Source organism: Schistocerca piceifrons, chromosome 4 (assembly GCF_021461385.2).
Source record: "Schistocerca piceifrons isolate TAMUIC-IGC-003096 chromosome 4, iqSchPice1.1, whole genome shotgun sequence".
Taxonomy (NCBI): Eukaryota; Metazoa; Arthropoda; class Insecta; order Orthoptera; family Acrididae; genus Schistocerca; species Schistocerca piceifrons.
In genome coordinates, this window is record NC_060141.1 from 500,047,360 (window position 1) to 500,070,605 (window position 23,246).

The 23,246-nt window shown below is 41.5% G+C and overlaps 1 protein-coding gene across 3 annotated transcripts in view; it reads left to right on the top strand.

The window, feature by feature from the left end:
- The window catches only part of LOC124795501 (patj homolog), a 489,093-nt gene that overhangs the window by 34,970 nt on the left and 430,877 nt on the right, over positions 1-23,246 (top strand). The window lies entirely within an intron of this gene.

Genomic DNA, 23,246 nt, shown 5'->3' on the forward strand with positions numbered 1-23,246 from the left:
GGTTGTTCCCATTTTCGAAACGAGTTAGGAAGATGAAAGCCCTGAAGTGTTGATGTAGTCACAGTGAGACATAACTTGTGCTTGTGTATGCAGTTTACATGTAGACCAAACAGATACAAACAGAAAGAGAGAGAAACATGCTTCCAGTCTGTCAATTATTGCCTGTCATCAAGCGAGAAAATATAACTTTTCTCTCAAAAGTGTTTCAGGCGTAAAAATAAGATAAGATCTTTTGTTCCTAATTTGCAGAATAAAAGGTAAATAAATATTCCTGGAAACAGTAAGCCGCACTGCACAGTGCATACTTCTGTAACAAGAATTTTTAATACTTTACTTGATGAAACGGTAAGCATTTTAAATTTGGTGTGACAGAAAGATTATTTTATATATGTGTATAGCTAAAATATGAAGTAAAGAGGCACTAGAAAGAAGAAGTAGACAAAAGGAGATTTTAGCAGAGAAAAGCAAATGAAAGGTAAGTGGGAAATGAACTAAGCCAACTAAGAGCAGACAGCTTGGCACTTGAGGGAGATGTACTGATAACTCATAAACCAGCCAGCCCCTGACTTTGTAAATGGGATATACAGAGTGCTCAGCAACAGTCTGAAAAGCTTGTAAGGGTGTTGCAGGATAATTTGGCTGAGAAGATTATTAAGAAAAAAATTCAGCACCTTGTGTCACTTCCATGTTAATTAGCATGGAAGTTAGCCAGTCTGGCCATTGCACACACAAATTCAAATGGTGTGCCAGAGATAGTGTCACCAAATGTGTTCTTCATTTGGTTTTCTAAAACCAAACAAGGGAGTGATACAAAAATTGGACTTGGGACAGTAGTAAGGATCAAACTCAACTCAAAGGCTTAGCAATCTCATGTGCTATCATCTGTGCTGTGAGAACAACTGACACTAAATGTATCTACCTGGTGGGGTGTCTGCAACTGCGTGATTGGCTAACTTCAGTGCTAATTAACTGGGAAATGGAATAACATATCAATTTTTTTTTCATAACAGCTACTTATCAGCACAACCTACCCTGCAACACCCTAACATGCTGTTTAGATTGTTTATGACCACCCTGTTTATAGCCACCCAAAAGAACCACCAAGGAAGTCTGTGGTTGCATCAGAGTGCAGTCTGCTGCTAAGTAAAACAACTCATAAGAAATAACCAGTGTTAGATTCCAGGATCACAGCCAGGTGTATTGGAACATGATGTCAGTGAATAGTCAGCAAAGCAAAATATGGCCCAAAGTGATTGTGCTTTTGTGGGCAACGAGCTATGTTAGCTATGCAATGACAGCAGTTCCATGTATTTGACAGTCTTTCTATGTGTCTCGAAGTTGTCAGCTCAGCATGTGGCAGCTACGATCTCTGGCTATTGAATTTGCTGTGAAAGACGGAGCTACAACAGAAGCAGTTGATGGAAAAGCACCAAGGACAGACAAAGATTAGACACTCAAGATGAAGAGATTAGTAGAACTATAGGATGATATTAAACCAGTCAAAGGAATGATCAAAACAGAAAATAAAGAGATTGTATGTGTAGATAGCTCGTGGTCTTGTGGTAGCATTCTCGCTTCCAGCACGCGGGGTCCTGGGTTCGATTCCCGGCAGGGTCTTCCCTGCCTCGGAATGACTGGGTGTTGTTGTGTCATCTTCATCATCATCATCATTCATCCCCATTACAGTCAGAGGAAGGCAATGGCAAACCACCTCAGCAAGGATGTTGCCTAGTAGGCGATGCAGGTCTCATGCATTGTCCCCTACGCTTCGCGGAGTATGGGACATCGTCGTCATCATCATCATCATCAGATTGCGGACAGTCCTGAGAACTTCATCGATAGCAGAGGTAGTAGGAAGTGTTGACATATAAGTAACTGGAGAACTTTCAGTAAAATAGCGCTCACACATTACGTACTATCTCCTACGTAATGGGGTGGAGATAATGAAGGGGAAGGTGGTGGAATGTAAATGTAACTCTCAAATGCCAGGAGAAATCGCCCAGAAAAAAAATAGTTTGGCATAAGACACTACTAGTATCTCTAGGAATGCTGGCATGCATGACGAGGTGAAATGGGGAAATGTGTGGAAACAGCCAGTATTAGTAGTGAATCCGTAGTGTTTTGGCATTGCAGGCAGCACTGGGTTCATATTATTTTTCATTACATTTTCCAAGGATGCAGATTACAATTGGCTGATGCATTTATTGTTGAAGTGTATTATTTGATTATTGAAATCTGTATAACCTTCTGGGTGTGTGTTGGGACAGGCAGACACTGACGTGTGGTACTTAAAAACTGGTATCCATTGTTCAATTTGTTACCCATTTCTACTTTCCCTACATGCTAATAGAGTAACATTTCTAAGTAATATGTCAAAACATTAACAAAACAGGATTGTTACTATTTGGAATATACTGAGTTGAATTATGAGACTGAAAAAGAAGATAGAAAATAATGAAAAACTTTACTCAAGGCTATAGGTTAATCTTTATGATCAGCTGTCAGGATACGTCCAACATTATCAGCATACACCCAACATTACCATTTTCTGCTATGGTTCCGATGTCAGACATGTTTCCATTGTTGTGCTTTCCTTGTGCCCAATAGTTAGAATTCATTAGGCACAGGGCAGCACTTAGGATGAAGATCTGACAACTCAAAGCATATTGCATTCGCACATTTATTGTATGATAATGGCCAGTAGGAAACGTATAAGTGATGATGATATTGCCAGGTGACTTCTCAAAGGCATTGAGAATGAAGGAGAATCCAGTGATGAAAGTGACTGGGAAGATACTTCGGTCGTGTGCAGTGGTAGAAGTTCTAGTGAACTAGAGTTTACTGATGGAGTAGACTGTGATAAAGAAACCCAAACTATAGCAAATATGATTATCAGGAAAGTTTATTCTGATGACAACTGTGATCTCATGAAGTTTCGTTTTCCAGTCACGCAACAGTGTGTCACCAGACCTCATGGTGTTAAATGAATATCGAAATTTGAATATTTCCATCTCTTCTTCACTGACAATTTTACTAGTGAAAAGTGTAGCAAATATGAGTATCTGGAAAGTTTATTGTGATATCAGCTGTGGTCTTATGGAGTTTCCTTTTTCTGTCATGCAACAGTGTTTCACCAGACCTCATGGTGTTAACGAAAATCAAAATTTGAATATTTACAACTCTTCTTCACTGACAATCTTGTTAGTGAAATTATGAGCGCTACAAATATGTATGCTAAATAAAAGATACAGAAAGTCACTCAGTGTGGCACTCGTGGAGGGATGTTTTGTTAGAAGAATTGAAGGATTTTTTTTTTTTTTTTTTTTTTTTTTTTTTTTTTTTTTTTTTTTTTGTGTGTAATATAGAATATGGCTTTGAATTTGAAGCCAAAATTAGTTGATTATTTTTACAGAACACTGACTAGGACAAACTCCATTTTTTGAGGATGTTCTATCTTGCCTCCATTTTTTTCTCAAATATATTGGATGCTGCATGAAGTTCCACCTGTCACAGCTCAGGGGTGTCTTTATAAGAGGGAGCAAGGTGAAGAATGCATACATTGACAGTAAATGGAAACAACTGTATGTAACAAAAAGAAATGTGGCTATTGATGAGAGCACAGTAGGATTCAAAGGAAGTATTCAGTTCAAGTAGTACAATCCAAAGAAGCGTACAAAGTGAGGTTTATGAGTTTTCTGTCAGTAAGAAAATGGTTATGTTTTTTTCACACATTCCATACTATGGAATCACAACTACAGAAGGTCTAATTTATCCTGATTTACCATTTTGGTTCATTTGGTGCAGCAGCTGCTACCTTTTGTAGGTGGTTCAGGCTATCAGTTTTTATACTGACTGGTGCTACGCCAGCTCTCAACTTATTTGGGAATTGCACAAATTGAAATTTCATATAATAGGTACAATTATACCTTCTGGGAAGCATTTTCCGTGCATTTTGAAGAAGGAAAAACTTGCTGAATATAAGTAATGTGCCTATCAAAGTGAGTTGAATATTATGTCTTTCATTCCATGACAAGAGGTTTGTGACTATGTTGAGTACATTCTTTGATCCTCAGACCCAGTTGATCAATGGTTATAGGAAGAAGGAACTTGTGCAATCCCTGAAACCCACTGTTATTTTGGAATACACATAGCTTATGGCAAGAGGGCACAGATCTGATCAGTGCTGTGATTGCTGTGGTTTTACAAGGCAGTCATACAAGTGGTGTAAAAAATTATTCTTCTGGCTGATTGAAGTTGCTGTAGTGAACAGTTACAGTCTTTACTCAATAGACAAAAGTGTACATGAAAAATAACTGCAGACATACCTTTTCTACAGAAGAAATCTAATCAGACAGCTAGTTGGCCAGGTGAGAAATACAAATTCAGAGAAAAGAGAATGACCATCATTGTCTGACGACACAGAGGAGAGGCTGAATGGGAAGACCTGTTTTATAATGTACAATCAAAGAAAAAGAATCAACAAAGGACTGCATGGTTTGCAGCAAACACAAGGAGCAAGGAGGAAAAAAAGAAACAATTTTCTACTGTGAAACGTGCAGGAGGAAGCCTGGACTTCCCTCAGGAGAATGTTTTAAGAAGTAATGTATAGAAAAAAATTATAAACAATCATAAACAAACGCCACTGTTGTTTCAAAAACTAGTGTAAAAAATAATAAAGTTTTCAAGTGACTTCACATTGTATTTTATTTATTTATTTATTTTTGTTTTTTGTTTTTAAACATTAGTGTAATAACCCGTAGTGCTTTACATCCTTACCTTCTTAAAATAAATAAGAATTGGAGAGAATGAAGTGAGCACAAAAAAGGATAGGAAAGGTTTAAGATAATGGCACTGCAAGCATTTCTTTTATGCACTAAGAGTATTGGAAACTAATGATGAAGCTTATTTTTCTGCCACCAAAGTGCCATGCATCTGGATGACTCATTTGGAGCAAACCAACTGAGAAAATTTGTTTAGGAATATTCCTCTTTATTTTAAAATGACATGTGTTACCACATGTGGCTGAGATGTTTAGTGAGCTTTGTTGTCTTTGAATGGCCAAAAAGGATCTTTGTATACAATGGAAGAACTGCAATACTGTAAATGGGAAATGTTTTGTCCATACTGCAGGAGCACTGGATCGTCTGTCATTCACTTAGTTGTCTATGGAAGACACAGTCCAACATATTGCCTGTTTAATGCCTTTCAGGTGAGAAAAGGGAAGGGAAATAGGGTTTAGTGTCCTGTTGATGATGAAATCAGTGACAGAGTAGAAGTTTAATTTAGGAAGGATGGGAGAGGAAATGGGCTGTGCCATTTCAGAGATACTATCCCAGAATTTGGCTTAAGCAGTTTAGGGAAATAATGGGAAACCTAAATCTGACCTCCATCACTAAACCACCTCACTTAGTGAGGTGGTGTAGTAGGCTATATGGGTTAGAATTAATAATGAAGTAAAAAATTATTGATGAGCAACTTCGTTTCTTCTTCCTGAAAAGAAAGATGCCCTATGAAGAATTTTGAGGTCATATGATATACAATACCTTATGTCACCATGTAATTGAGGGTCGTAATCCTCTAACAAAACCTTCTACAATGATGATATGTTCAAGTGAGAGTCAGACCTCGCCAGGATCTGCCCTTTGATCAGTTTCTGTCTGGGAATTGAGTGCTTATGCTAATGTCAGCAGATGGTTAGAGACGTGTATGCTACCAATTGGACTGGAGGAGTTGGGCGAATTGGGAAAAACCATGAAAGAGTCAGGTTGCTGCTTCCTTGTCAGTTGCCATACAAGTACAGTAGTATCACCAGTTGATACACAGCAAAGGAATCTGTGTTCAGGATAACAACACTTTGACTGTCATAATTTTATCAGTAAGCTGTCAAAGTATTTGTAATAAAGTTCCTGGATTTACTTGCTCCCAGGAAAGTTCTCGTGCTCAAATTATTCTTGGGACTGAGAGCTGGCTGAAACCTGAAGTGGAAATCTCTAAAATACTTTGCGAGTTGTGGGACGTATCTTGGAAAGACAGATTAGAGGCCACAGGAGGGAGAGTGTTCATTACAGTTGACAAAAATATTGCTTCTAATGAGATTGAAGTTAAGTGTGACAGAGTAGTTATCAGGTCGGTATAACAAGTGTAGGTGAAACCAAGTTAATTGTTAGATGTTTTTACCAGCCACCAGATTCTGCGGTGACAGTTCTAGAGTCATTCAAAGGAAGTCTACGGTCAATACTAGTAGGAGGCGACCTTAACCTACCACGTATAAACTGTGATGTGTGTGGATTTATTGTGGGGTGTACACACAGACAGCCATGCAAAATAATTTTGAACACATTTTCGAAGCAGATTGTAAATCATGGTCTGGAGAGTTATGTCTCTAGTAATGGGGTAAAGGATGGAAGAGACCTGCCATGATTTCATAATGAAATTCAGAGGATGCTGAGGAAGCAGAGGCTGTTGCACTCTAGGTTCAAAAGGGAACACACAAATGACGACAAGCGAAGGTTAGTAGAGATTCGGGTCTCGTGTAAAATCGCTAAGCGGGTCAATGGCTTCGATTCAGTCTCGTGTTGGCCAGTCTGGTGTGGCAATTGAAGATAGCAAAATGAAAGCTGAAGTTTTAAATTTCATGTTCAAGAAATTGTTCACACAGTAAAATTGTACAAACATACCATCATTTGACCATCAGAAAAACTCCTGTTGGCCGACATAGTAACAAGCATACCTGGTGTAGAGAAACAATTGAAAGATTTGACAGCAAATAAATCACCAAGTCTGGATGGAAACCCAGTTCTATTTTACAAAGAGTACTCAACGGCATTGTCCCCTTATTTAGCTTGTTTATCACAAATCTCTCACTCAACACCAAGTCCCAAGCAAATGGAAAAAGTGGCAAGTGACTCTTGTATATAAGAAGAGTAAAAGAATAGACCCACAAAATTACAGACCAATACCCCTAACTTCTGTGTGCTGCAGAATCCTTGCACTTATTCTCAGTTCGAATATAATAAACCTTCTTGTGGCTGAGAAGCTTATGTCCACGAACCAGCATGGTTTTAGAAGGCATCACTCATGCGAAACTCAGCTTGGCCTTTTCTCACACGATATACTGTGAGCTATGGATGAAGGGCAACAGACAGATTCCATATTTGTGAAAGCATTTGACACAATACCCGACTGTAGGCTGTTAATGAAGGTATGAGCGTATGGAATAAGTTCACAGATATGTGAGTGGCTCAAAGACATCTCAAGTAATAGAACCCACTATGCTGTCCTTGATGGTGATTGTTCACCAGAGACAAGGGTATTGTCAGGAGTGCCTCAGAAAAGCATGATCGGAACACTGTTGTTCTCTTATACATAAATGATTTGGTGGACAGGATGGGCAGCAATCTGTGTTTGTTCACTGATGATGCTGTGGTGTACAGTAAGGCATCCAAGTTGAGTGACAGTAGGAAAATACAAGACGACTTAGATAAAATTTCCAGTTGGTGTGATGAATGGCAGCTAGCCCTAAATATGAAAATAATTAAGTTAATTCAGATGAGTGGGAGGTTTGAACCAAGTGTCCTGCTTGACACAGTTAAGTCGTCAAAATATGAAGGTAAGTCAATAATTATCCGCAATTTAGTTATATGTTTGTTTATTTTGGTAGTACTGTTTTACATTGATGATGCATGCTTTGTTTATTTGTTGTTATTTCTTTGCAGTTTTCAAGCTGCTAAGTTAGTTTCATTATCGCTGCCATGCTGTTAATCATGGCTGCTGTACTGTCTATTTGCAGCAAAGAAGAGCAACGTTCAGTGATCCGTATTTTCGGTCGGAAGGTGTATCAGGAGGCAAAATCCATCAAAGACTTTCGCTACAGTACGGGAACAGTATTTTGCCACAGAGGAGTGTCTACGAATGGATTGAAAAATTCTGAGTGGTCGCACAAGTGTTACTCATGAAGAAGGAGCCAGACGTCTGTTTACCACCACAAATGAAGAAACCATTGAATGTTCGCTCAGAGAGACAGTTAAATATTGAAGAAGTGGCACATTGTCTGCAAATTAGTCAAGGTTCTGCCTACGAAATCATCCACAACAGACTTGGGTTTCATAAAGTTTGTGGAAGATGAGTTCCAAAACAACCCGCACAGTTGCATAAACAAACGCACTTCGACATCTGCAAAAAACGTTTGGTTTGCTATGGTAACGAAGAGGACAACTTCTTATACAGGATCATGACTAAACGTGGATCCATCACTACAAGCCAGAGAATAAACGGCAGAGTATGGAATGGAATGATCCAAATTCGCCGTGCAAGAAAAAGTTTAAGACCCAACCATCCACAGGAAAACTGATGCTTACAGTTTTTTGGAACACACAAGGTCCAGTACTGGAACATTATGGGGAAAGGGGCATAACAATAAACAGTGTACGTTACAGTGAGATGCTTACTGCCATGCTAAAGCCTGCAATTCGAAGCAAACGCCGAGGATTGCTGTCAAAAGGTGGTGTGTTGTTGCACAACAATGCCCATCCGCATACTGCTGCCCACACTGCTGAAACGCTCCAGAAACTCAAATTTGAAGTATTGGATCATCCTCCATATAGTCGCGATCTTGCCCCTTCTGACTATCACTTGTTTGGTCCACTCAAACAGCATTAAGGGGCCGTCGATTTGCCTTGGACGAAGCAGTGAAAGAAGCGGTGCATTTCTGGCTCACAGCTCAACCGAGAACCTTCTTTTATGAGGGCATCAGGAAGCTTGTACAATGATGGACCAAGTGCGTTGAAACGCAAGGAGACTATGTCGAAAAATGATGTTCTTGTACGTTTCCTATTTCATTACAATAAAATTTCATAACTACTTTGCGGATAATAATTGACTTACCCTCGTATCTGGACGTAATGTCGCAAAGCGATATGAGATGGAACGTGCATGTGAGAACTATGGTAGGGAATGCAAATGGTTGACTTCAGTTTATTTGGAGAATTGTAGAAAAGAGTGGTTCACCTGTAAAGGGGGCCGCATATAGGACGCGGGTGCGACTTATTCTTGAGTACTGCTCGCGTGTTTGGGATCCATATGAGCTCGGATTGAAGGAAGACATCGAAGCAATTCAGAGGTGGGCTGCTAGATCTGTTACTGGTAGATGTTATGGAGACAATTCAGGGACTAAATGGGAAACCCTGGAAGGAAGGCTACGTTCTTTTCGAGAAACACTATCCAGAAAATAGCTGACTGCCGAACGATTCTATTGCCGTCTACATCTACATCTACATCCATACTCCGCAAGCCACCTGACGGTGTGTGGCGGAGGGTACCTTGAGCACCTCTATCGGTTCTCCCTTCTATTCCAGTCTCGTATTGTTCGTGGAAAGAAGGATTGTCGGTATGCCTCTGTGTGGGCTCTAATCTCTCTGATTTTATCCTCATGGTCTCTTCGCGAGATATACGTAGGAGGGAGCAATATACTGCTTGACTCCTCGGTGAAGGTATGTTCTCGAAACTTCAAACAAAAGCTCGTACCGAGCTACTGAGCGTCTCTCCTGCAGAGTCTTCCACTGGAGTTTATGTATCACCTCCGTAACGCTTTCGCGATTACTAAATGTTCCTGTAACGAAGCGCGCTGCTCTCCCTTGGATCTTCTCTATCTCTTCTATCAGCTCTATCTGGTACGGATCCAACACTGCTGAGCAGTATTCAAGCAGTGGGCGAACAAGCGTACTGTAACCTACTTCCTTTGTTTTCGGATTGCATTTCCTTAGGATTCTTCCAATGAATCTCAGTCTGGCATCTGCTTTACCGACGATCAACTTTATATGATCATTCCATTTTAAATCACTTCTAATGCGTACTCCCAGATAATTTATGGAATTAACTGCTTCCAGTTGCTGACCTGCTATATTGTAGCTAAATGATAAGGGATCTTTCTTTCTATGTATTTGCAGCACATTACACTTGTCTACATTGAGATTCAATTGCCATTCCCTGCACCATGCGTCAATTCGCTGCAGATCCTCCTGCATTTCAGTACAATTTTCCATTGTTACAACCTCTCGATATACCACAGCATCATCCGCAAAAAGCCACAGTGAACTTCCGATGTCAACCACAAGGTCATTTATGTATATTGTGAATAGCAACGGTCCTACGACACTCCCCTGCGGCACACCTGAAATCACTCTTACTTCGGAAGACTTTTCTCCATTGGGAATGACATGTTGCGTTGTGTTATCTAGGAACTCTTCAATCCTATCACACAGTTGGTCTGATAGTCCATATGCTCTTACTTTGTTTATTAAATGACTGTGGGGAACTGTATCGAACGCCTTGCGGAAGTCAAGAAACACGGCATCTACCTGGGAACCCGTGTCTATGGCCCTCTGAGTCTCGTGGACGAATAGCGCGAGCTGGGTTTCACACGATCGTCTTTTTCGAAACCCATGCTGATTCCTGCAGAGTAGATTTCTGGTCTCCAGAAAAGTCATTGTACTCGAACATAATACGTGTTCCAAAATTCTACAACTGATCGACGTTGGAGATATAGGTCTATAGTTCTACACATTTTTTCGACGTCCCTTCTTGAAAACGGGGATGACCTGTGCCCTTTTCCAATCCTTTGGAACGCTACGCTCTTCTAGAGACCTACGGTACACCGCTGCAAGAAGGGGGCAAGTTCCTTCGCGTACTCTGTGTAAAATCGAACTGGTATCCCATCAGGTCCAGCGGCCTTTCCTATTTTGAGCGATTTTAATTGTTTCTCTATCCCTCTGTCGTCTATTTCGATATCTACCTTTTTGTCATCTGTGCGACAATCTAGAGAAGGAACTACAGTGCAGTCTTCCTCTGTGAAACAGCTTTGGAAAAAGACATTTAGTATTTCGGCCTTTAGTTTGTCATCCTCTGTTTCAGTACCATTTTGGTCACAGAGTGTCTGGACATTTTGTTTTGATCCACCTACCGCTTTGACATAACACCAAAATTTCTTAGGATTTTCTGCCCAGTCAGTACATCAAACTTTACTTTCGAATTCACTGAACGCCTCTCGCATAGCCCTCCTCACACTACATTTCGCTTCGCGTAATTTTTGTTTGTCTGCAAGGCTTTGGCTATGTTTATGTTTGCTGTGAAGTTTCCTTTGCTTCCGCAACAGTTTCCTAACTCGGTTGTTGTACCACGGTGGCTCTTTTCCATCTCTTGCGATCTTGCTTGGCACATACTCATGTAACGCATATTGTACGATGGTTTTGAACTTTGTCCACTGATCCTCAACACTATCTGTACTCGAGACAAAACTTTTGTGTTGAGCCGTCAGATACTCTGAAATCTGCTTTTTGTCACTTTTGCTAAACAGAAAAATCTTACTACCTTTTTTAATATTTCTATTTACGGCTGAAATCATCGATGCAGCAACCGCTTTATGATCGCTGATTCCCTGTTCTGCGTTAACTGTTTCAAATAGTTCCGGTATGTTTGTCACCAGAAGGTCTAATATGTCAACATACATTGCACGTAAGGATCTCGAACATAAGATACGACAAATTAGGGCTCATACGGGGACATATAGACAGTCGTTTCCCTCGCGCTATTTGCGAGTGGAACAGGAAAGGAAATGACTAGCAGTGGTACAGGGTACCATCCGCCACGCACCGTACGGTGGTTTGCGGAATATCTGTGTAGACGTAGATGTACTGTGAGGTTGCGTCGTGCTTTTCCATTCTTTCGGCAACGCAATCTGCTGAGTCACGAGCCCGACCTTCGAATCGGGGGCGCCTCCATCGCTCAGCGCTGCTTGTTAGCGTGCGCGATGCACTTAAGGTAGCTCTCTAATTAACGTGGCGCGCTCGCCGCAGCACGGGAGATAACCCGCTACGTCCCTCTAGTGTAGAGTCCAGCCGCTGCTCGCGGGCGGGCAGCTCCCTGCCACTCCGCCAGCTTCTCTGTCCCCGTCCCTTTCCCCTTCCCCTCCTCCCCCTTCCGTCCTCCTCTTTTCTCCGCCTTCTCACTCTTTCCATCCCAACTGCCGAGGATGTAGCACTAAGCAGCATGCTGGCGGCGAAAAGCGCCGAGTACACTTGCCGCTGTACTGCTTGACTGTTACCGCATGTCCGTCGCCGCTCTGGGAAGAAAAATGTTACACAGGCAGAGGCAACGAAAGACAGCGTGATCAACAAGGCATTTATGACTAAAGAGCTTTACTGACTGTTTTAGTTTCCTATAGACCTATAGTTTGTTCACGACGTCTTGACCGAGTTTTCGGAGTGATGCAGGGAGCGAAGGAAGCCTTCTGAAGCCCAGAGAGAGATTATTATTATTATTATTATTATTATTATTATTGAGCCTCTCCATGTCGACACTTAATTGGTAACTATCACAGAATGTTCTAGTGTCACCTCTGTTAAAGGATTAATATTTCTATCGAGAAGTCACAGGATGCGGGATTGCGATGACGTCCATAAGTCTGTGTGCGATAACCCTGTCATTTCCATTATTTCGTAACATCTACGGTAGAACATTTTTCCCTACACACAGGTATTAAAAAACCACACAGTGTTATTGCACGTTGCGAATGAAGTCGCTTCGGTCGACCCATCGTTGAGTTAGTGTGTAATCGGAGTTGATAGTTCGAGGGTCATTCGGAAAGTAAAGAACGTTTTGTTTGAACACGTGACCGTCTTACTAACGCCGCCGACTAAGTACTGATCTTGGTACTTATCTGCTTCATTTTGGCGGCAGTTGCCATCTAATTCGGCTGCTTATTGCTTAGCTGTGCGACTTTAAAATCAGTAACAAAATTGACGATTCCGCCAAGCGTGAGGTGCGCAGTGTTATCCGCCTTTTAAACGCGCAAAAAGTCTAATCCATTGCAATTTATTGACAGATACTGAGGACTCGATAACATTATGCTCGAAGGGTCAGTTAAGTGGTGCATCATGTTTAATGGCGGATGGAAGAATTTTCACGTCGAAGATCGCTGGGGCCGGACTCAAAGCAAGGATTGAAACAAAACCCCAAGAAAACAGTCATTTCTCAATAAGTGGACTCTACTCATTCATTCCAGACATTATAAGAATCGTGTTGTACGAAATTGTTATTGCAGATCTGGCCCATAAAAAACTGTATGCCAGATGGGTTCCTCGAATTTTGTCAGAGGAACACAAAACCAAAGGAATGGTAGCAATACCAAACGAATGGCAGCTGCATTGACATTTTTCTGTCGCTGTGAAAAGGATGCTGATGAATTTTTGAATCACATTGGCACTGGTGATGGGACTTGGATATCACATTTCACACCAGAATCAAAGCGCCAATCAGTGGAATGGCATCAGACGCAAGCTCCAACGAAACCGAGAAAAGCAAAACAAATTTTGGGCACCAGGAAGATTACGGGTACGGTGTTGTGGGATCGTAAGGGTGTTTTGGTCATCGACTACAGTCCTAGAGGTGAGGCCATAAATACAGCGGCGTTCTGTCAGACGCTTCAACGACTTCGCCGCACTATTAAAAACAAATGACACGGAGAGGTAACCAGTAGAATATCCTCCTTCAATCTAGTGCACGTTCGCACAAAGGACTTGCTTCATTGGTTTCAGTGGGAAATGTTTCAGCATCCGCTATACAGTCCGAATATAGCCCCCAAGTGATTCCTCTTATTCCCCGAATTGAAGATTTTTTTGAGTGGACAACGCAACGGAGGTAATGATGAACAGAAGCCATTAACCAGTGATTCAACAACATGGCGGCAACTAGCTTGCGTATCAAATTGTAAAATAGTTACGTTTAATAACATCAAATAAAAATTTCTGTAGAAAAAAGTTCTTGGCCTTCCGAATGACCCTCATGTATGCACAGCTGACCTAGAAGCATTGACAGTGCGATGCGCCGGCTGGAGTGGCCGTGCGGTTCTAGGCGTTCCAGTCTGGAACCGAGCGACCGCTACGGTCGCAGGTTCGAACCCTGCCTCGGGCATGGATGTGTGTGATGTCATTAGGTTAGTTAGGTTTAAGTAGTTCTAAGTTCTAGGCGACTGATGACCTCAGAAGTTAAGTCGCATAGTGCTCAGAGCCATTTGAACCATTTGACAGTGCGATGCGTTTTCCTTAGTCACCACTGCACTTGTTTACTGTGGCGTCACTGCTTGGTTCCGACATAATATAGAGGTTGAGTATAAATGTAATATTGTTAAATCGTCGGTGCTGACAGCGGCTGTACAAAAAATACTCGTGGTCCGAAGTCGACCGACTTCTTCCGATTTCAGCCGATCCAGAACTATTAAGGACAGCTCGTTCAGGGTGTTGTGAACAAACTATACCTTACTTTTCCGCGTAACTGCCGTTTACTTCTAAATATTTTTGGTGTTTTTGCAAATAGCTTTTTCAACTCCTCTGCTTAAAAATTTTCCGCCTGGGAATGGAATCACTTGAAAACGCCGGTTTCGTCATCTACAAACCGTTTTCCTTTGCTGCTGTGGGATAATCACGTTTCGTTTTCCGTAATAATGTGGGGAAAACAAATTATCGTCTAAGTAGGGGAATGCATTTGGTTGTTCAGCAGTTTTTCTTGATAGAGTCTCTGGAGTTCGTGTTCCTTAACAGTTAACAAATACCTTACAGCAGGTCCACAACCAAGACAATCTTGCCGGGTACCAGGTCACCTCGGGATACGGGGAAACGACGCAGACGACAAGGCAATCAAAGAAGCGTATAGAGATCGTGTTGTAATTCAGCGTGCCGTCCCACAGCTCCCTAACATGGTACCGTCGGACAGAAGGCATGCGCCTGTGGAAAAACTAATGTTGGGAAGGCGTGAACAACAAACTGCGGTCAGTTAAACCGGTCATGCAGGCAGAGCGATGGAAAAAGTTATGTTCACCAGGAGACGAATAGTGCACAGCTCGTGGTCTAATTGTTGGCGTTGCTGCCTCTGGATCACGGGGTCCCGGGATCGATTCGCGGCCGGGTCGGGGATTTTCTCCGCCCGGGGACTAGGTGTTTGTATGTCCTTATCATTTCATCATTATCCGGGAAAATGGCGGGACTGGACTGCGAAATGATCGGGTATTTGTGAGGGAGCTGATAACCGCGTCGTTGAGCGTCCCATAAACCAATCATCATCATCGCCACCACCAGGAGACGAAGAGGACACTGTCCCTTGACACAGTTTCCTGCTCCGGCGGGAACATCCATCAGTATTTGAAGCTTGTAGCATACCACTTCCGGTGCAGTGTTGTTTAACTACGAGGGGACTTTGAAAAGTAAGTTACACATTTTTAAGACAGTCTTAGACATTATTATAGCCGGCCAGATACCTTTCATTGAATGCTGTACTGCACTTCAAAGTGTCACTATACGTGACAGTGTTTTTCAACAAAGTCACCAAGTCTCTGTAAACATCGGTCGGAACGTTCTACGAATCGTTCAGTTTCTCGACGACAGAAATAATCCATGGTCACGGAGCCATTCGAGAACCGCTTTGTGAACTTTTCTACCGGATATTCTTTCAACCTGCCGAAAAGATGGAAATTTCGTGGTGCAACATCATCTTCTTCCCACGTTTGTGCGGCCTTGGTCAAATTGTTAGCACCATATCACTACGACTGGACGCGACATTGCATTTGGCCCATATACCATCAGCATTTCGCGGTGAATCTATGTGCAATTTAGACTTTTGCCCACAAGAATCGTACTCTATGGCGTATTTTCCAGTTGCCGCACCATTTCATTCCCCCGCTGTGATGCACTTGTTATGTGCACCGCAACAGAACTGTGTCTGCAGGATACTTGGAAGATGTACTCTCTTCTGACAGTGCGTCACTCATGTTGCGCAGTGGACTTTGCGTGGGATTGTGTTTTATATACTTACATCAGGACAGCCCTCAGTTTGGCTGGATACATCTCCACCATCCTCGTTGATTACGCCGACAGTGTAATACTTATTAAAATTCAGTCCCTAATGTGATGAGTAGAGGTCGTCAATGAGCTCTGAGTTGGTAGCTCGACCACGCACTTTACTATTTTTATTAATCGATTTTAAGTGTCATTGTTTTAAAAATTGACGGAAATGGAAGTTCGGTCGTCAAGTGCAAGTCTTATTTCATTCGACACCACATTGGACGACTTGGCGCGGCGGTGATGAGGATGAAATGATGATGAGGACAACACAACGCCCAGTCCCCGAGCGGAGAAAATCTCCAACCCGGCCGGGAATCGAACCCGGCCCCATTTGCATGGGAGGCGACCAGGTTACCACCCAGCTAAGCAGGCGGGTCGAATTTTAATGCGTTACAAGTAAGTTCACCTGTGGGGATGGACACCGTCCTCCTTCCGTGTCCCTCTCCTCCCCCCCCCCCCTTACGCCTCTTTACCCCCTCCACTCAGAATATGTTAAAGTTAGTTTAGATTGGGCATATTCTACGGCTTCAGTTTGCCACAATAGCGTTGCTGTCAGTATTGCTATAATGTGACTACAGTAGACGGCAATTTTGCGGTATGGCTGGGCAAGATTGCTGATGTTGCATGTAGTTGCCGACGTATTGTCGGGGGGTTTCCAATGCTGCCCACCAGTGGCTGAGAATATTTTGTATTGCAGACCATTATCTATCTCTGTCCTTGTCTGTAAATGCTTCCATCTCGCTCGCAACTTTTGTTTCGTACTTCTCTCACCGACAGCGCCACATTCGTTTTGCATTTGATCGAAAGATTGTGCGCGTACACGGCATGTTTTAGTTATGAGTTTATTGTGTACAGCAATTGGAAAGTGTACCAACGAGGGAACTGTGAATTTGATGAATGCGAATCATCTTCGATCAGAACTATGTGATGTCGAAAGTAATTTATACAGAGATCACACTCTGAAAACTGGTGGCAGGCTGTAGCCGATGAGTTGGGAACAAATGCGAGACAAAACAGTTGCCTAGGAATAGTGGAAGCGCGGGTGGCTCTTTGTCCACACATCTGGAAACTTCCGTGAAGCAGGAGTTGAAAGTGCAAACAGTAGTTTGTCTGATGAAAAAAAAAGAAAAAATTCTTATCTTATTCAAACTTCCCTTAATGAAATCTTTCAGACCTACCAAAGCATAACATACTGCTAGTGTCATGAGGTTTATTGATGAGTACAGAATAGTGAACTTTTTAGAGATACTTTAAACTTATGTACGAATCCCTGTAGCTAAAAAGAACGATTGTCAGTCGGGTTGTAATTGGTATACAAACTTTCGTATTCGCATCGCTTTTAGCAGATCTCGGACCAGTTGCTTGTACGAGATATTCGCAAACGTGTTTCGACATTAAGGTAAAATTATGTAACACGTATATACCCAGCATCAGTTCACTAGTTTAATTTTTTGAAGTATTCCTTGTACTTAATAAAGAACGGATCCACTAACAAGGGGAGGCCGCCAATTGTGAAATTCAGATTCAATTCATACTGCGCATAATAAAAGCTCATGGCCAGAGGTGTAATGTGGCAAAGCACCAAGGTGCACTTCTCAGCCGTTGTCGAGAAAATCGACAGTTAAAATGAACCGTTGCTGTGAAATACTCTCTACGATTAGTAAGTTTCTACAGCGTCGTGGCGCAGCGGTAAGCGCTCGGTTTCGAAATACGCAGGTCGCTGGATCGAATCTCGCGCCATGCAACTTTTTTTTTTTTTAGTATTTGTTTCTTGTAATTCAAATATATATATATATATATATATATATATATATATATATATATATATATATATATAATTCCCGGCAATCAGTTGCAACAATTATGCATATAATAAGTTGTTGAAAGTCGTTTGTCGTGAAAAAACTGGCGACTTCGAACAGCATTATGTTTTTCGCAAACAAAGTTGTATTTCACAAATGTTATTAATTGTCTTCATAATGTTAACCACGTATAGTTAACGGAAGACGTAGAAACGATATTCCGAACCGAATACGTATAGCGTAAGTCAAACGTTCGAATTAGAATAGAAACCCCAAGAACGCAAATTTTCTGTGGCACGTATGAAATGTAAACTCCGTTACTCGCTCGTTACACTTGAAGGACAGATGTTGAATGGGCCGAAACGAGCCGCCGCATAACAGCGTACTTGCCTGCTAACTTCGAAAGAAGGTAGATGCGGTCCCTAGCGCAACTTATAATATCGTCGAAAATCAATGCGGACGTGAGAGCTTTGGTATACCCTGTTAAACAAACGGAAAAATGGAGGCGGTACGGAGAGCGATCCGCCTTCACCAACATGCGTAAGTTGCGCTAGGGACCGCAGCTACCTTCTTTCGAAGTTAGCAGGCAACTACGCTGTTATGCGGCGGCTCGTTTCGGCCCATTCAACATCTGTCCTTCAAGTGTAACGAACGTGTAACGGAGTTTATATTTCATACCTGCCACAGAAAATTTGTGTTCGTGGGTGGGGTTTCTATTCTAATTCGAACGTCCTCTATACGTATTCGTTTCGGAATATCGTTTCTACGTCTTCCGTTAACTATACGTGGTTAACATTATGAAGACAATTAATATATACATATATTTGAATTACAATAAACTAATAATAAAAAAATGTTGTATGGCGCGAGATTCGATCAGGCGACCTTTGGATTACGAACCCGAGCGCTTACCGCTGCGACACGACGCTGTAGAAAATTATTAATCGTACAGTATTTCATGGCAACGGTTTCTTTTAACTGTCGATTTTCTCGACAACGGCTGAGAAGTGCATCTTGGTGCTTTGCCACATTGCACCTCTGGCCATGAGCTTTTATTATGCGCAGTATGAATCGAATCTGAATTTCACAATTGGCGGCCTCCCCTTGTAAGACTGATTCCTCTTTAGTCTTTCTAGGTTTATTCCTTGTGTGATGCAAAAGCAGCAGAGCCGTACTGACTCCACCAGCACGGGTTTGTCATTTTGTGACAAGAGCGCGACCCGGAAATGTGTTGCCTCAAACATTAACGATATATATTGTTGGCAGTATTAATTTTTATGGCCCATGTAAATTATCTGGACACCCAGTGAGGGCGCTGATGACAGAGCTGTTGAAATACACTAAAATGATCATGTAGGCCATAGCGGTCCAAAAGCGCTCCTCTATTTGGCATTCTTTGTTTTTATTTTGGTTGGTGAGCATTTTTGTTATCGACTTTGCATACAGTTTACGATATCGCAGCTTTTCTGTGACAATCGTGTAAATAATGATGCGTGCAATGTTAATGTAAGGGGCGTTCAGTTTCCGGTCGATGGCCATTCAGTCCAGAATTGGTATGCCAATCAGGCAGAATCGCTGAGAGCAATCATCCCACCAACTCACCAGTTTGAAGATACGCGTTTGGTGAAAGCATAAAACACCGTGCCCTACTGCATGAAAAAGTCTGTAATTGCCTGCTGCACATTCCCGTCTGACAGGAATCGTCGACCCTCCAAGGCAATTTTTAAGGGACCGAAGGCGTGATAATCGCATGAGGAGAGATTAGAATTGTAGCGCGGGTGCTCGAGTATTTCCCATTTGAGTTGGCGTTATTGTTTCTGCATTGCGACTTAGCTATTGGGGACGTGCGTTAATTATGAAGCAGCAACGCCCCTTGTCACAGTTTTCCCGGACATTCCGCCTTAATTACATGCCGTAATTCTTATTTTTTCATTCTGAGATGGATTTCAGCCGGTGTCTGTCCTTCGGCAGCGAAGAAAAGAATAACAGTAAATTGTTCCTGTTTGGATACGTTTGCTAATAACATCGCCATAGTTCACGTTTTCATATATCCCGCACGCACGTCGGAAAGACCCGAATACCGCACTAATCCCTTTCCGTCGTGTCGGTGCTTATATATCCGCATTGCAGTCGTGCTATGTTGCGTATACACTGCTGCGACGCCCTCAGACGAAAATTTTTTGATCACCACTTATACATTTATCGCTAGTGCACCAATCATCGATCATTCCAGCTTTTGTCAATTTTCGAAATTTCGCTCTTCATCATGCATATTTGTACAGTCACGTTTATTAAAGTTCTGACACCATTACTTAACCTTTTCTTCACTCATTATTGCAGACGTGTAAACTAGGTATAACTCATGATGAATTTTAGCAGCTGTAGTGGAAGGTGGGTAACGGGTCCACTCTACTGGAAGCTGAATTTTCAACAAACCATTGTTGTTGGTAGAAGCTTGGTGCTTACACATTTTGAATACATACGTGGCAGGGTACCACACCATACATTTTTAAGTGATAAATTAGAGGAACTATACACATATTATTTTGCTGTGGGTAGACCACACACCCTCAATAAATTTGAAAAGTGACTTGATTCCACCAGTCTGTGTTTTAAATTGCATTGTTTGCACTACTACTTTCAGACACTGTCCATTTTCAAGTGCGTCTATAGTAATCATTGTGGACACAGCATTGTCAATTTGTTAAAAAATTGTGTCATGCATATTTGTGCACAGCACAGTTATCAACGGTCATCTTCTGAAATATAAGGTGTATGATGTGCAAAGTGCGTTCGTGAATGGTAACATTAGTGCCTCATTAAGATGGCACATCTAGCCAGAAGCACCAGGGAAACGAACCATGTAATGTTTACTACAAATCACGCTGTACCCGCCTGTTGAAATGACTGTCACATGTGCATGAATGCATGATAAAATTTTTCTGAATGTTTAAACAGTTACCACTTTTCCCTATCTAAGGCCCAATTTACACAGAAATGATGTGGTGTGGACACCTTGCGACGGTGAGGCAGGAATGTTGCACGGACAGGACATGAACGGTGCACAGTGATAAGGTCCTATCAGAAGGCAAGATGGTCATGCTACAAATGGATCAGAATAGTATTATTCGTAGCTGTTATTTTTCAGCAACTGGATACCACATCAGACAAAGATAGTGGCGCACTGGGTCTGTTGCAACTTGTAAATGTTCACTAGCAAAGAAGATATTGTGTACATCCATAACAGTTGAAAAAAGGGAAGAAATACAGCATATTTCATTATAATTTGTATTTTTCATCTGATTTTCTTTTGAATGTAAGCCTAAACATTGTGGTTTTTGTTCAGATGTTCAAAATATTAGGACTCTTCTCCAAATTCTGATTATCCTTAAATGTTTCACTGCTGGAGCCCAGCAATTCCTCATTACTGGGAATAGTTTTATACCATGTGATAGACATTTTGCCCTTAGAGAAAGGACCAAAAGATCCTTTCACCCAGGTGACTAGATTCCAGTCATTGTCAATGTCAAGGACAACAGATCCCTTGTCTACAAGGTGGAGCCCGAGGACTTCAGGGATATTAGTATACTTGACCAATGGTTGCATAGAGGCTCATTCAAAGTAACTGAGTACACATTTCATCTACACTACGGGAAAGAGAAAGTGTGGATTTGTCGAAACCTTGCAAACAAGCTGATAGGTACTGTGAAAAGAAATCTGATGATAGATAACATTAAAGTTTCCTCTATCATGTGTGATAAAAATTCTGCCAGTAAAAAGTCTTGAGAAGGAAGTCTTACTTGACATGTGACAGTATATCCCAGTTGAAAGAAAGAAATTCTGTGAGCAAGTACCAAGTGAATAGTGGATTTGCAGGTCTGTATGGCAAAACCCTTTGACCGACAACAGAAAATGTAATTCTGGCACTACACAATTTAGTGTAATTACAACAGGAATAGTGTTAATTTTTTCCATATCTTCTGCTGCTGCTTGTGCAGATTTGTATTGTAATAAACATCATGTGTTTTGATCTGTGTTTTACTTCCTCAAAACAAGCTTTCTAACTCTGTCATAAGCAAACTGAAAAACCAGAGTTCCAGCAACAAAACGTTACCCCTGCATAGATTCAATATTGTTCATCCAGTAAAATGAAAAAGTGCTATTTTTTTCAAAGAAAACATAACTAATCTTGTTATAACTGTTACAAAAATGTGCAAAACAGCATTTTACCTCGTGTACAGAGCCTGCATCAAGAAAGCCGGAACCGAGTGAGGTGGCGCAGTGGTTAGACACTGGACTCACATTCGGGAGGACGACAGTTCAATCCCGCGTCTGGCCATCCTGATTTAGGTTTTCCGTGATTTGCCTAAATCGCTCCAGGCAAATGCCGGGATGGTTCCTTTCAAAGGGCACGGCCGACTTCCTTCCCCGTCCTTCCCTAATCCGATGAGACTGATGACCTCGCTGTCTGGTCTCCTTCCCCAAAACAACCAACCAAGAAAGCCGGAATAGTTAAGCAAATAGGTACGCATGGAATGTCCACAACACCGTATAGTTTAGTTACAGCAGTAGCAGAATGCCATTTCATATTCATTACTTGCTGGAACAAATGCCATTTGTTCGACTCTATGTGTAGAAAAACAGTTATTGAAAGTGTTATGAAATGAAATTGTTAGTATAGACAAGAAAAATTTGTGTGTACAGTATTGGCAAACTCTGCCACTGGACATGTGAGTGTCTTATCGCTAATTCTTAAATAAATGCAATGTTAACTTAAAATGAGATAGTAACTGACTTCATAAATCACATACCAAAGAAAAACATGAGCCACAATTGTGCACAGCATGCGGTCATAGTGTTGAGTGTGGCACTTCGTAGATCAGAGCGGCCAAATGTGAAGTACCGGTACATCACTTATTTACCCAGAAATGGGAAGAGAGGTGGCTTTCCTTCTAGTGTTAAAAACAATTTAGATATGGTAACTCCACTTTTTACACAGCAATTATGGTTCTAAAATGCACTAAATGTAAACTAGCCAGCAACTACATTTTGCACTGCAAACTTTTCAAAATATGTGCAGCACTTACTTAATGTAGAAATATCAGTATAAGCATAAGCAATATCTAAGAGAGAGACAGTTCATTATCAACGTGTGATATCAGACTATAAGACATGAAAGAATCAAAAATTTTCATCAAATAGTTTACTAATAATCGAATGATAAAGATTGCATAGTGGAAAACACACATGGATCCAAAAACAGTGTCCACAATACCGTATAGTTTAGTTACAGCAGTAGCAGAATGCCGTTTCATATTCATTACTTGCTAGAACACATGCCATTTGTTCGACTCTATGCGTAGAAAAACAGTTATATTTTATGCAAAAACTGAGAAACTAACTACAGTGATGGATGTTTGTAAATCATCTTGCATTTTGGCACTTAAGATTAATGAGTGCGCCACTTGAACATCTCCACCTTGCATCGCTTCATTGCACCACTGATGGCGACTAAATGAACATGGCATGAACCACGAAGCGATGTGTTTCCGCCATG